Source organism: Balaenoptera acutorostrata, chromosome 9 (genome assembly GCF_949987535.1).
Source record: "Balaenoptera acutorostrata chromosome 9, mBalAcu1.1, whole genome shotgun sequence".
Classification (NCBI taxonomy): Eukaryota; Metazoa; Chordata; class Mammalia; order Artiodactyla; family Balaenopteridae; genus Balaenoptera; species Balaenoptera acutorostrata.
In genome coordinates this window covers 28,962,205-28,972,972 of record NC_080072.1, presented here as the reverse complement: position 1 = coordinate 28,972,972, position 10,768 = coordinate 28,962,205, and positions in this window count along the sequence as shown.

The window sequence follows — 10,768 nt, the reverse complement described above, 5'->3', positions numbered from 1 at the left end:
GCAGAGAGAGATAAAAATATAACCAGAAAACCAAACATGGAACCTCCTCTGGGTACAAATGAGTTAAATTTCCAAAGACTATTCATAAGTCTATTTGTTCCTAAGTCCAAAATGATGCCATAAAAGTGATGAAAATATGCATATCAATTAATGTTAGGTTTCATTTTCTTTTCATCATAATCTTATGCCACTAATTAGTAGTTTTCATCATTCTCACTGCTTGTACATTCATTGGGCATAATGACATTAATAATGCTCATAAAATACCTCAAAATGACACACAAACATAGCAAGCTCTAGAGAACCAAGAAAAAATGAAAACAAGATGACTAAGATTAAAATGACTGTACATGACCACGTCTGTCTTAAGTCGTTGGTAAACAGAATTAACTTGGCTTTGTTCCAGGGCAAAACTTTGCGTATACAAATGTCTATGAATTTCTTAAGTTGTACTTCACAAAGGAAGGATATACATACATACATATAAATGGATAAATAAGTGGTCCATTTAGATGGAAGTTTGGGGAAGGCTTCTCAGCGACCTGAAGGTTGAGTAAAAATTAGGCAGAGAAGGGAGAGTACCACTGAAGAAAGAAGTTTTCGCAGGTACAAAGGTCCTGAGATAAGAAAGAGCTTGGCACACTGGTGGCAAAGGATAGTCTATGTAGGGAGTGTGTTTGGGAGTGAGAAGGCAATTAGGTGAAGCAACCTGCCTCAGCAAGATGACACCAAGGCTCAGGTATCAGAGGGTGGTGATGGTTGAAGATATATTTGGGTAACCAATATGGCTAATACTGGGAAACATGCCAAAACAGTCACCCCGCTGGGATGTGAGCCTTCTGGGGTCTATGGGTGTGTGTGTGTACGCGCTTGCTTACTTGCCTGTATGAGTGACTTAGAGCTATAATAATCTGGGGTTAATAATAGGGAGACATCTGGTATGAATTCAATCAGGAGCTTTATGAATACTTTTGGTTAATATTAACAGCAATTATGAGATATGTATTATTATTCATCTATTTTAAACAAGAGAAAGGAATGCAATTGAATGGTTACACTGGGATTTGAACTCAAGCAGCATGGCTCCAGAGCCCTCTCAGCTAACTTGGTTCTGAAAACCACGCCTGTGGCAGCGTGTACCACAGTGGGAGGCGCATTCTCTTCTCCACTGCACTGGGCACCGATTATGAAAATGGAAAGGCTGTGGCTGGATTTCCACACATCCAGCCCTCAGTTAGCAGTGGCTGTGAATCGCTCTCACAACTAACCCAGAGCCAGGCATCCAGACTTGGGGCTAGTGGGGTAGAAGTTGACATATAAGACCTCTGAGGATTAGAACTATATGGGAGAATGAGTTTCTTTAGAAGCCTGGACTTTGTTAAGTCAAGTGAAGGGGATTTGGCTTATGGAGGGATGCTGGGATATCCATGCAAAGGGGACTGAATTTCGACTCACAGCTGATAAAGGCTAGAATATTCTGGTTCTATGAAGTTATCCAGCTCATCGTTGCTCTTCATTTCCATGATGATATTAACACAGCCACTCCCATCCTGAGCCTTCTGTGCACAAGTTGAAGCCACTACTCTGAACTGATTTCCTCTCAGTTTGTATTAATCTAGCATCAGAGCTCTCCAAACTGAGCCTTTCAAACTTACTTAACTATATTTCCTAAAGTTCTTCAAAGTGTTCCTGTAGTGCTAGTCATGCTGATAGTCTTACTGTCCCCAAAACTTCTCTTGCCTCCCCACTCTAGTGGACATCTGGCCAAAATAGTCTTACTCATTTTATTCCACTTTTACAGCCCATTTCCACATCCTTCCATGAAGCTATTCCTTGAAAGTCACTTCCTTTCTGAATTACCCATTGTCCGTGTGATAGTTTTTGCACATGGTTGTAGTTGTTCTTTATTATATGCCGCTTTGGTGTTTCCCTAAATGTTTGGTGCAGAGTTCCTAAAATGTGCGACACAAACTCCTGGTGGGCATACAGGAGGTTTTAGGTGGTTTTACAGATGTAGCCATGAATAGCATCATATCACATTGTGAGAAATGTATTCCTTCTTTGACTCTTTTTCAATAATTGGGATTAGGACAAGTAACAGTATCTGTTTTGTACTAGTCTATATTTAATACCTATATAACACACACTCCTTCTTACATAGAAATGAAAATCTCTTAGTATCTGGATAGAACATAACAAAATATCTTGCTTTCTTTGTATTTAGTTTTATAAACATAAATATAGGCAAGGAATATAAGTAAATCATTTACGATAGTAATATAAAATTTTTAAATAAATAGCTTTAAATAAAAATGTGAGTAAATTTTTTAAAGTAAGTAATACTAGTACAGTTTGTGTGTACATGTACCAAAAATCATGAAGTGATACATGAATGCCTGAGGTTTGGAAAACTCTGGTTTTATAAATATCAGTGCTATGTCACCATGAAGCATATAATTCACTGAGGTAATGATATTCTTAAGAAGAAATAGTGGACAATAGGAAGAAAGTTCGTGTGGATACTGCGAAATCTTGGTTCTGACTTTGGCAATGAGGGCTTAAAAAGACAAGTTCAGAAGTCAGGTCACCTAAATTTGAGTCCTGGTTCTACCATGTGTTAGCTGTGTTAACTTAGATAATTACTTAGACTTTAAGGCAACCCTGTCTAATAGAAATTTCTGTGATGATTTTCTATGTCTGTATAATCTGAGGTGAAGAGTACAGTAACCACTATTGAGCATTTGAAATTTGGCCCGAGGAACATCTGGGGAACAGAATTTTAAATTTTGTTTAAATTCATTTAATTTGAATAGCAACATGTAGCTAGTGGTGACTTAGGCTGTGCAGCTCCAAGGCTCAGTTTTCTCATCTGTAAAATAAGGATCATGATACTATTTGCCTCAGAGCGTAGTTTGAGAATTAAACGAGATAATGCACATAAAGTACTTAGTTTAGTACTGGTACAGAAAAAGAGCTTAATAATATTAGAAATATATTTAACTAGCTTTAGTAATTTGTTTCAAGTCTCTGAAACTCAGTAGTTGCTTTTGAATTTAATTTAATGGTGTCGAAGATCCTCTGAGTACAAATGTATCCCGTTCTGGTCTACCACCAGACCCAAGTATAGGATGTATAGTAAGGGCTCAATAACTAGGAGAATAGGAGAGTTTTTTTGTTGTTGGGGGTGGATTTCTTTAATCTTTCTTGACCTCAGTTTCAAATTTCTTGGAGCTGTGAAAGTTGAAATGTTTAAGACAATAAAAAATTGCAGGGTGACCAAAAGAAACTGTGAGTAAATTAAAAATATTACTTCATGACAAAAGCATTCTAAGTTGGATCTCAAAGCAAGTGTGAAGGTTTGCTGAATGGAGTCTGTCATATGTTTAAGTTTCTGATATTCTGGTCTGATTGTATCAAGTAGCCTCCCTCCCTTGAGAATAACAAGAGTTGCCATTTATGAAGAGCATATGGCATGCCTAGCACCTGCCTAGTTATTATTGCTTATTTCACAACAACCTTACAGTGGAGATGCTGTTATTCCTGTTGTAAAGGTCAGGAAACTGAGCCTTAGGAAAGTCAAATGAGTTGTCCAAGGTCACACACCTAAAAGTAGAATCCACCCCTACCTGGTTCTAAAGCTTGCTGTCTTTCCTAAAAGTAGAATCCACCCCTACCTGGTTCTAAAGCTTGCTGTCTTTCAATAGCACAATGCATTTCTGAAGGCACATCTAATGAAGTTTTAATAGCTGCTCAATCATTATATGATCCCATTACCTTACAGTTTGTTTTCAGCTGAATCTATATAATTATTCAGACTCCTTTCCCAAAACTGTTGCCAAGGATTATGATTTTGTTTTATGCTTTGAAGGGTTCTGCTGTGAAAGCTAGAAAAGAAATTACTAAGATATAGCTACGGCTTTCATACTTAATGTTTGTTGGCAATTAATCAGAATCAAAATCTAAGGATCTAAGTGCTTTACTTGGAATATCACACTCAATCCTTTTAATCCAATCCTATATAAGCCATTCTTACATCCATTTCGTTGACAAGTAAACTGGGGCACAGAGGGCAAACAATTTATCTAAGATCACCCAAATTCAACTAAGAGTTAGACCCAGATAATGTGACACCTGCATTCAGGGTGGTAGTACTGCTGTGAGGCCTGAGCATTGGTCAGTTCTGGACACAGGGATTTCTCTAGCAGCTTTCTTATCATAACATGAGTCTTTTTGCTACCTCCTTCCGTAATACTTTTCTTCTTCATGCCTCTCTTTCTCCTAGACTCCAATTCCTTTTTTCCTCTGCTTATTTTTATTATCGGGATACTTTATGTAGCATTAGGAAGTATGTGGGTTTTCTGCCAAAAAAGAAAAAAAAAAAAAACCTCTATTGACTGGAATAGTGAATTTTTGAAGCAACTGGAATAGAAAACTGTTATGTGAATTCATTAAGTAAAGAAGCCCAAATCTCAGTTCTTTCTTCATTTTGCTAGTATAATTTTCAAGTGGTAATTGAAAGAGAAGCTATGTTGTACAGAAGCTCTAATATTTAATTTTTTGTTAAGAGAGTTTGGTTAAAAAAGTCTATGTAACTTTCTGCTTGTAGAAAAACTGCAGTTCTCAGGACTACAGTATTAAAGGATATTAATGAGGAATATCCAAGGGAAACCCTCATCATTTGAGGGGAAAAATATATTTCCTATGTCAAGGAAAAGATATTCCCGTGTTGTGAGCCAAATTATGAGAATTATTCACGGACTATTTTTGTATAGCACTTACCAGAACAGTTAGGAAAATCTATGCTCTATTACATCATTGTGGTACGTTCAGGATTTGGTATTTAAGTATGATACATGCTTAATTGAAAATATCCACTTGTTAAAAAGAAAGAGTAAGAGAATTTTATGAGTGGTTTTTCACCTGTCAGAGGTTACCGGAAGCTGCATTTCAGGGGAAAAAAAATGAAAGGAAAAGATGTAGGTTGCCCAATAGATTAATACTACTTAGTGAAATTTCAACCTCCTTAGTGGGGTTCGATAGCCAAAAAAGTGACACATTTTGATGATGACAATCTTGGGAATCCAAAGGCATTCAAATAGCTTTTAGAATTTGTACAGAATATGTGCAAAATATGCAAAAAACCCAGCTAACCTTAATCAAAAATTTCTTTCTTCCATTGCTGCCAGCCTAGAGATGCTGGAACACAATAAGTTAGATGACACGGAACTCTACCATTTGTAAGTTTATGTGTGAATTTATATTTATTCTAGCACTTGCTTTGGGCACATGTTCTGAGGTTCTATGAACTGTAAGTCTCCATGTTTCTGTTAAGCTGTGAGCTTTCATCAGGGAGGAAATAATATATAATAGGCAATATGAATCATATTTTTACCTGATGTCACCATTACAGAAAATGTGTTGATTTTAATAGGATTAACTATATGAAATTGCCAGTATTTGACTGTTTTTGATCTATGAAATGTCAATTTTATATGGTACAACCTAATATTTTAAGATATGAATAAACCACAGGCAAAGATATTATTTTTTGGATTCCAACAATAGCTGAAGTTACGCTGGAATTTGTTCCACTTTACAGAAGCTATGGAGATTTGAACATTTTTACTTCATGATTGTATTTTTGATGTGATGGACTGAAAAATAAATACAGTCGTCCCTTGGTATCCATGGTGGATTGGTTCCAGGACCCCTGTGGACACCAAAATCCATGGATATTCAAGTCATTTACATTAGATGGCAGAGTACAATTGGCCCTACATATCTGTAGATTTGGAACCTGCAGATACAGAGGTCTAACTGTAAAATTTAGTGTCCTCTCACATTCTTAAATACTATATCAGCTTTGTTCAACACAGCAGACACTTTCAAAATTATCAGAGACTCAAACAAACATTATAAATAGATAAGGCACAACATCTCGTTATTGGGTTGAGTGCTTTCTGTGTCAACCTGAATAACAATTAAATGGCAAAGAGAAACACAGATAGCTTTTCCTCCTATGAAAATCTGTAAAGGGTCCCTTGCTTATAGCATAGTAATAATTAGGGAAATTAAAACAAGAAGAAAAAGACCACTGTACATTAGGAAATATTTAAGACCTTAATCCCTTGACTTAGACATATAGAGAGACCTCTCCAAGAGTGAAAATAAAGTGAGTCATTAAAATCATCATTACTAAAAATCAAAGGTCAGCTAGTTCCCAGAAAGAACAATTAGCAAACTAGCGAAATATTTTCCCCCATTGTTTATTTTGAAATATGTTAAACCTACAGAAAATTTGCAAAACAGTACAGTGATTCGCCATATACTCACCTAGGTTCACCAGTTGCTCAAATGTTATGATTTTGTTCTCTCTCCCTCTCTTTTTTTTTCTCTCTCCCTCAATTTTTCTATCTATTCTGACAGTCATAAATAAGTAAAGATATATTTTAGGGTTATTTTCAAGGATTTTTGAATGTTCTTCATGTGGGATGTGAATCTCTCCCTTTCCCCAGTTTAACCAATGTGTTAAAGATTCATAGAGAGATTCTGTCTCTGGAAAGTACCAAGTTACTTCAGGAATTCGCTGCTAATCCAGCCCACTTCATACCATAGAGTTCTAAAGTTCATTCCTTCAGGAAAGAGGAAGCTGGGATGGTAATTCTATCATTTACCCACAAGGCATGTAGATGACAAAGATATATTCACTTGGTACCTTCAGCAACAAAACAAAGCTCCAACAAATCAATTTAAAGGGGAGAAGGGAGTATATTACCTTCCTCCTATCAAGGCAAGGTCTAACTTTCACAGCACAATCCTTCGGGGAGTTGATGTATTCTCCTCTCCTGATCTTGTGCATCTTCTGCAATAACCTGCTAACTGATCTTTGCCTCCGGCTTCTCCCTCCACTGCACACAGCTGCCAGTTCAACCTTCTGGAAACTCTACTTTGATCATGTCATTCCCCTGGCCAAAACTGCCACTGATGTTCTACATCCAACAGGATAAACTTCAGATTTTTTAGTCTCAGACTGATATTCAGCTGGTATCACCTGGCATGGCTGTATCCGTTTTTAGAATATTAAAATACTTCCATACCGCCTGTAAAGAGGAATAATCTACTGACTCTATAAAGACCTAACGATCTAGCGCAGGGTCAGCTGTGGCAGAGAGTAATGGGGCTTAGGAGCAATGCTGGTAGGAAGGTAGGTGGTCGATGGTGACTGCTAGGGGGTGAAGGTGGTGGAGGTGATGCCAGCGGTGGTGGCCTGTGCAGCTCCTGTCAGCTCCAAACCAAGATATCATTCTTGTTTTAGGTCTTGCCTTCAGACCGCACATCCAGTCCATTAAAAATAAGTAAATAGATTTAAAAATCTACTAGTATCTCACTCTCGGCGCTGCTACAATCCAGTTTAGCCCTCCATCACCTCAGCTTTCATATCAATACGTCACCCTCCGTGGACCAACCAGACTGACCTTAATGCTTAAATCAAAACGTACTAGGGCTGACTTCCCCGGCAGTCTAGTGGTTAAGATTCCGCGCTATCAATGCAGGGGGCGTGGTCCCTGGTTTGGGAACTAAGATGCCACATGCCGCGCCGCCAATAAATAAATAAATAAACAAACAAACCATACTAGGGCACTGCTGAAAAGTCTCAGTGGCTTCCTTGCACATCATAGATGAATATCCAACCTCCTGATCATGGTCTACAGTGCGACATGGTCCTGCCCACCCTCTGAGCTCATCTGCTCTACTCACACTGGCTTGATTTCCATCCCTCAATTATGCCAAACTTGCAGCCACTGCAGGATCTTTAGCATTTGCTCTTCTTTCTACTTGGAACAAACTTCATAAATTTTGCTTTATGACTGCCTTCTTCTCCTAAGTCATGTCTTTATCCAAAGTCAGCCCCTCGGAAAGGCTTTCCTGGACCAGTTTTGAAAACTCTTATCTCCCCTACTGCAGTCAATCTCTATACCATTACCCCATTTTCTTTATTATATCACAGAACACTTGCAATCATCTTGCACATATCTCTTTGTTTACACATTTATTTACTCTCTTCCTCTTCTGGACTCTAAGGTTCTGGAAGGCAGGCTCCTCTGTCTCGTCATTGCTTTATCCCAGCACATAGAACAGTGCCTGGTTGAACATATGTTTGTTGACTGACAGTCTGATTGACAAAACACTGAGCACAGTGGCTGGCACATAGTAAGTCCTCAATATCTGTAGCTATTTTATCATAAGTATGCTATTTAGTTGTACATCTGTTGGCCTCCCGATTTTTTGGCCCCATCTCTCTCACTTATATATACCAGCATCAGCAATATGCTTGACACTAAAATGATTTTGTTGAATCTATTTTTTTACTACAATAAATAATAATCAACCTGTTCTAGAGCTCAGACAGACTTCTTGGGGTAGCTTTATCCTTTTCTTTCTCTTGATTTTGACTTTGGGAAAAGAAAGAATCAGATTTCTTGCAAAGATTGGTTCTAAGTTTCTCAAGTTATGCATATCTCCTAAAAAACAAATGTTGTAAACTTGCAGCCCAGGGGTTCAATATAGCACTTGAATGTGATTTGTTTTGCTCGGCACTGTATTAAAGTTTTTTCAGTGTACATTTAAAACTCAAAAGAGTTCACAGTTTGACTTGGAAAAAAGAAATTATATTTTCGGTTTCTCTTTAAAAGAAAAGAGAAGACAGTCTGGATCCAGTGAGCTCAATTTCATGCAACCGTTGGATGGAGCTGGGTAACAGTTGCTCATTTCAACCTGGGCGTGAGCCATTCTAGCCCTCACTGATCCTTTTTCATTCATTTGTCATTTGCTTGGATCCCTGGAAGAATTTGAGTTTGTGATTCATATTGTAAAGAAAGTTTCCATAAGCAGAATAATTTTTTTTTACCTTGTTGAATGGAATTAGAATTTCTCCAGCTCACCTGATCCAAGGTCCTGGTTTCATTTGTTGAACTAAGAGTTAAAGATGAAAATTTGAGAAAGGAAGCTAACTTAGATATTAAGGGGAGGGGGAGAAAGGAGGTAGGAAAGAGGCAGATTTTATACAAGGGACAAGATGCTTTAACCTTTTGGATCCTCTGTTTTCAGAAAGCATATACAATCATAAATTTTAAAAAATAGTTAAGATCTTTCTCAGAACTCTAGAAGAGGTTGGAGCAAGGGTAGGGCCCTGAGGTTTAAGAATCATTAGCTCCATTGTAAATCCTCCTCTGATTGGAGTGAGGAAGATGGGAAGCCCTATAAGCAATCATTTAGACATTAAACATCTGTGCTTACTACAATATCAAGCATGAAACTGAAGACCAGTTCAGTAAGTTGATAGAGGCTGAAGCATGGGCTTTGTGCCAAAGCATAGTTTTATTTTTTTCCCTTTATTATCTACTTCATTCTGGGGGTAATCCCCTTCTTAGATCTTAGGATTCTTTGATCCCCTGCAGCCTGAGTTTCCCAGGTTCCCTTGTCAGCTGGCTTTGGCTCATGGGAGCCACTGGGTGGAGATGGGTGGTGGGAGGAGGGGCAAAGCTTGGGAGTTTCTCCCCCTCCCTCTCTGTCCGGGTGGCACCTCCAGAAGCAGCTGCATCTCCCTGGTGGTTCCAGCTCCCACAGGATAACCCTTCACGGATCCAAATTCCAAGGAGACTTCAGCTCCTGGGCTCAGTTTCTGAGACCCCTCACTTGTCTCTCTAGCAGAGGTGGTAGATGTTCCTGGTTGCTGTCAATTTCTGGGTTACCTCATTTTCCCCCCTTTGGCTTCTCAGCTCCTCTGTCACCTGTGTAAAAAATTCCCTGCCTCAAATCCTCTTGTTTGAAATACTCAGAGTGGATTCTCTTTTCTACTGGAATCTGATTGATGTTGGGACATTTCTGTCTAGCTTTATTAATACATTGTACTTATGCTTAATTCTATGATTTTACTATTCTTATTATAAACTCTGATTTTTAATATAAAATCTTTATACGTTTGCCACTATATTCTTTACATCATAAAATTTATTAAGTACCCCCTCCCATTGTTGTCAATGTTTTTTTAAATAGAGGAAGATAAGAACAAGTGCTTAAAAACTCTCTGTATTAAATTTCCCTCCTTTGATATTTCATTTGATGAACTGCGAGACCATGACATATGCAATGCTGGATTCAAATGCTGAAGCATAAATTCATTCATATTTTTACTTAGTAAATGTTTATTGAACCTACTATATGCCAGGTACTCTGCAAAGTTCTAGGAATGTAAGAAAAATGAGTAAGATTTGCAAAGACCCCACAGTCTAGTAAAAAGGACAACCAATTCATAGATAAATATAAAGTAACATGATAAACAGTATAATAGAGACACATTAGAGCAGCGGTCCCCAACATTTTTGGCACCAGGACCGGTTTCACGGAAGACAGTATTTCCACGGGTGGGGGGGCAGGGGGGATGGTTCAGGCCATAATGCCAGTGATGGGGAGCGACGGGGAGCGGCCAACGAAGCTTCCCTTGCTCGACAGCCGCTCACCACCTGCTGTGCGGCCCGGGTCCTAACAGGCCATGGACCGGTACCATCCCACGGCCCGGGGGTTGGGGACCCCTGCATTAGAGGCTTTGTGGGAGCGCGTGGCACAGCTATTGAACCCAGCCTGGCAGTATTAAAGTAAGAAGTTTATTATAAAAGGTATCCTTTAAGCAAAAACACAGAGGTATTTAAGAAACCAAAGAATGAATAAGAAAAAAAAACTCAATTCACTTCCAAAATTTCTATAGGGT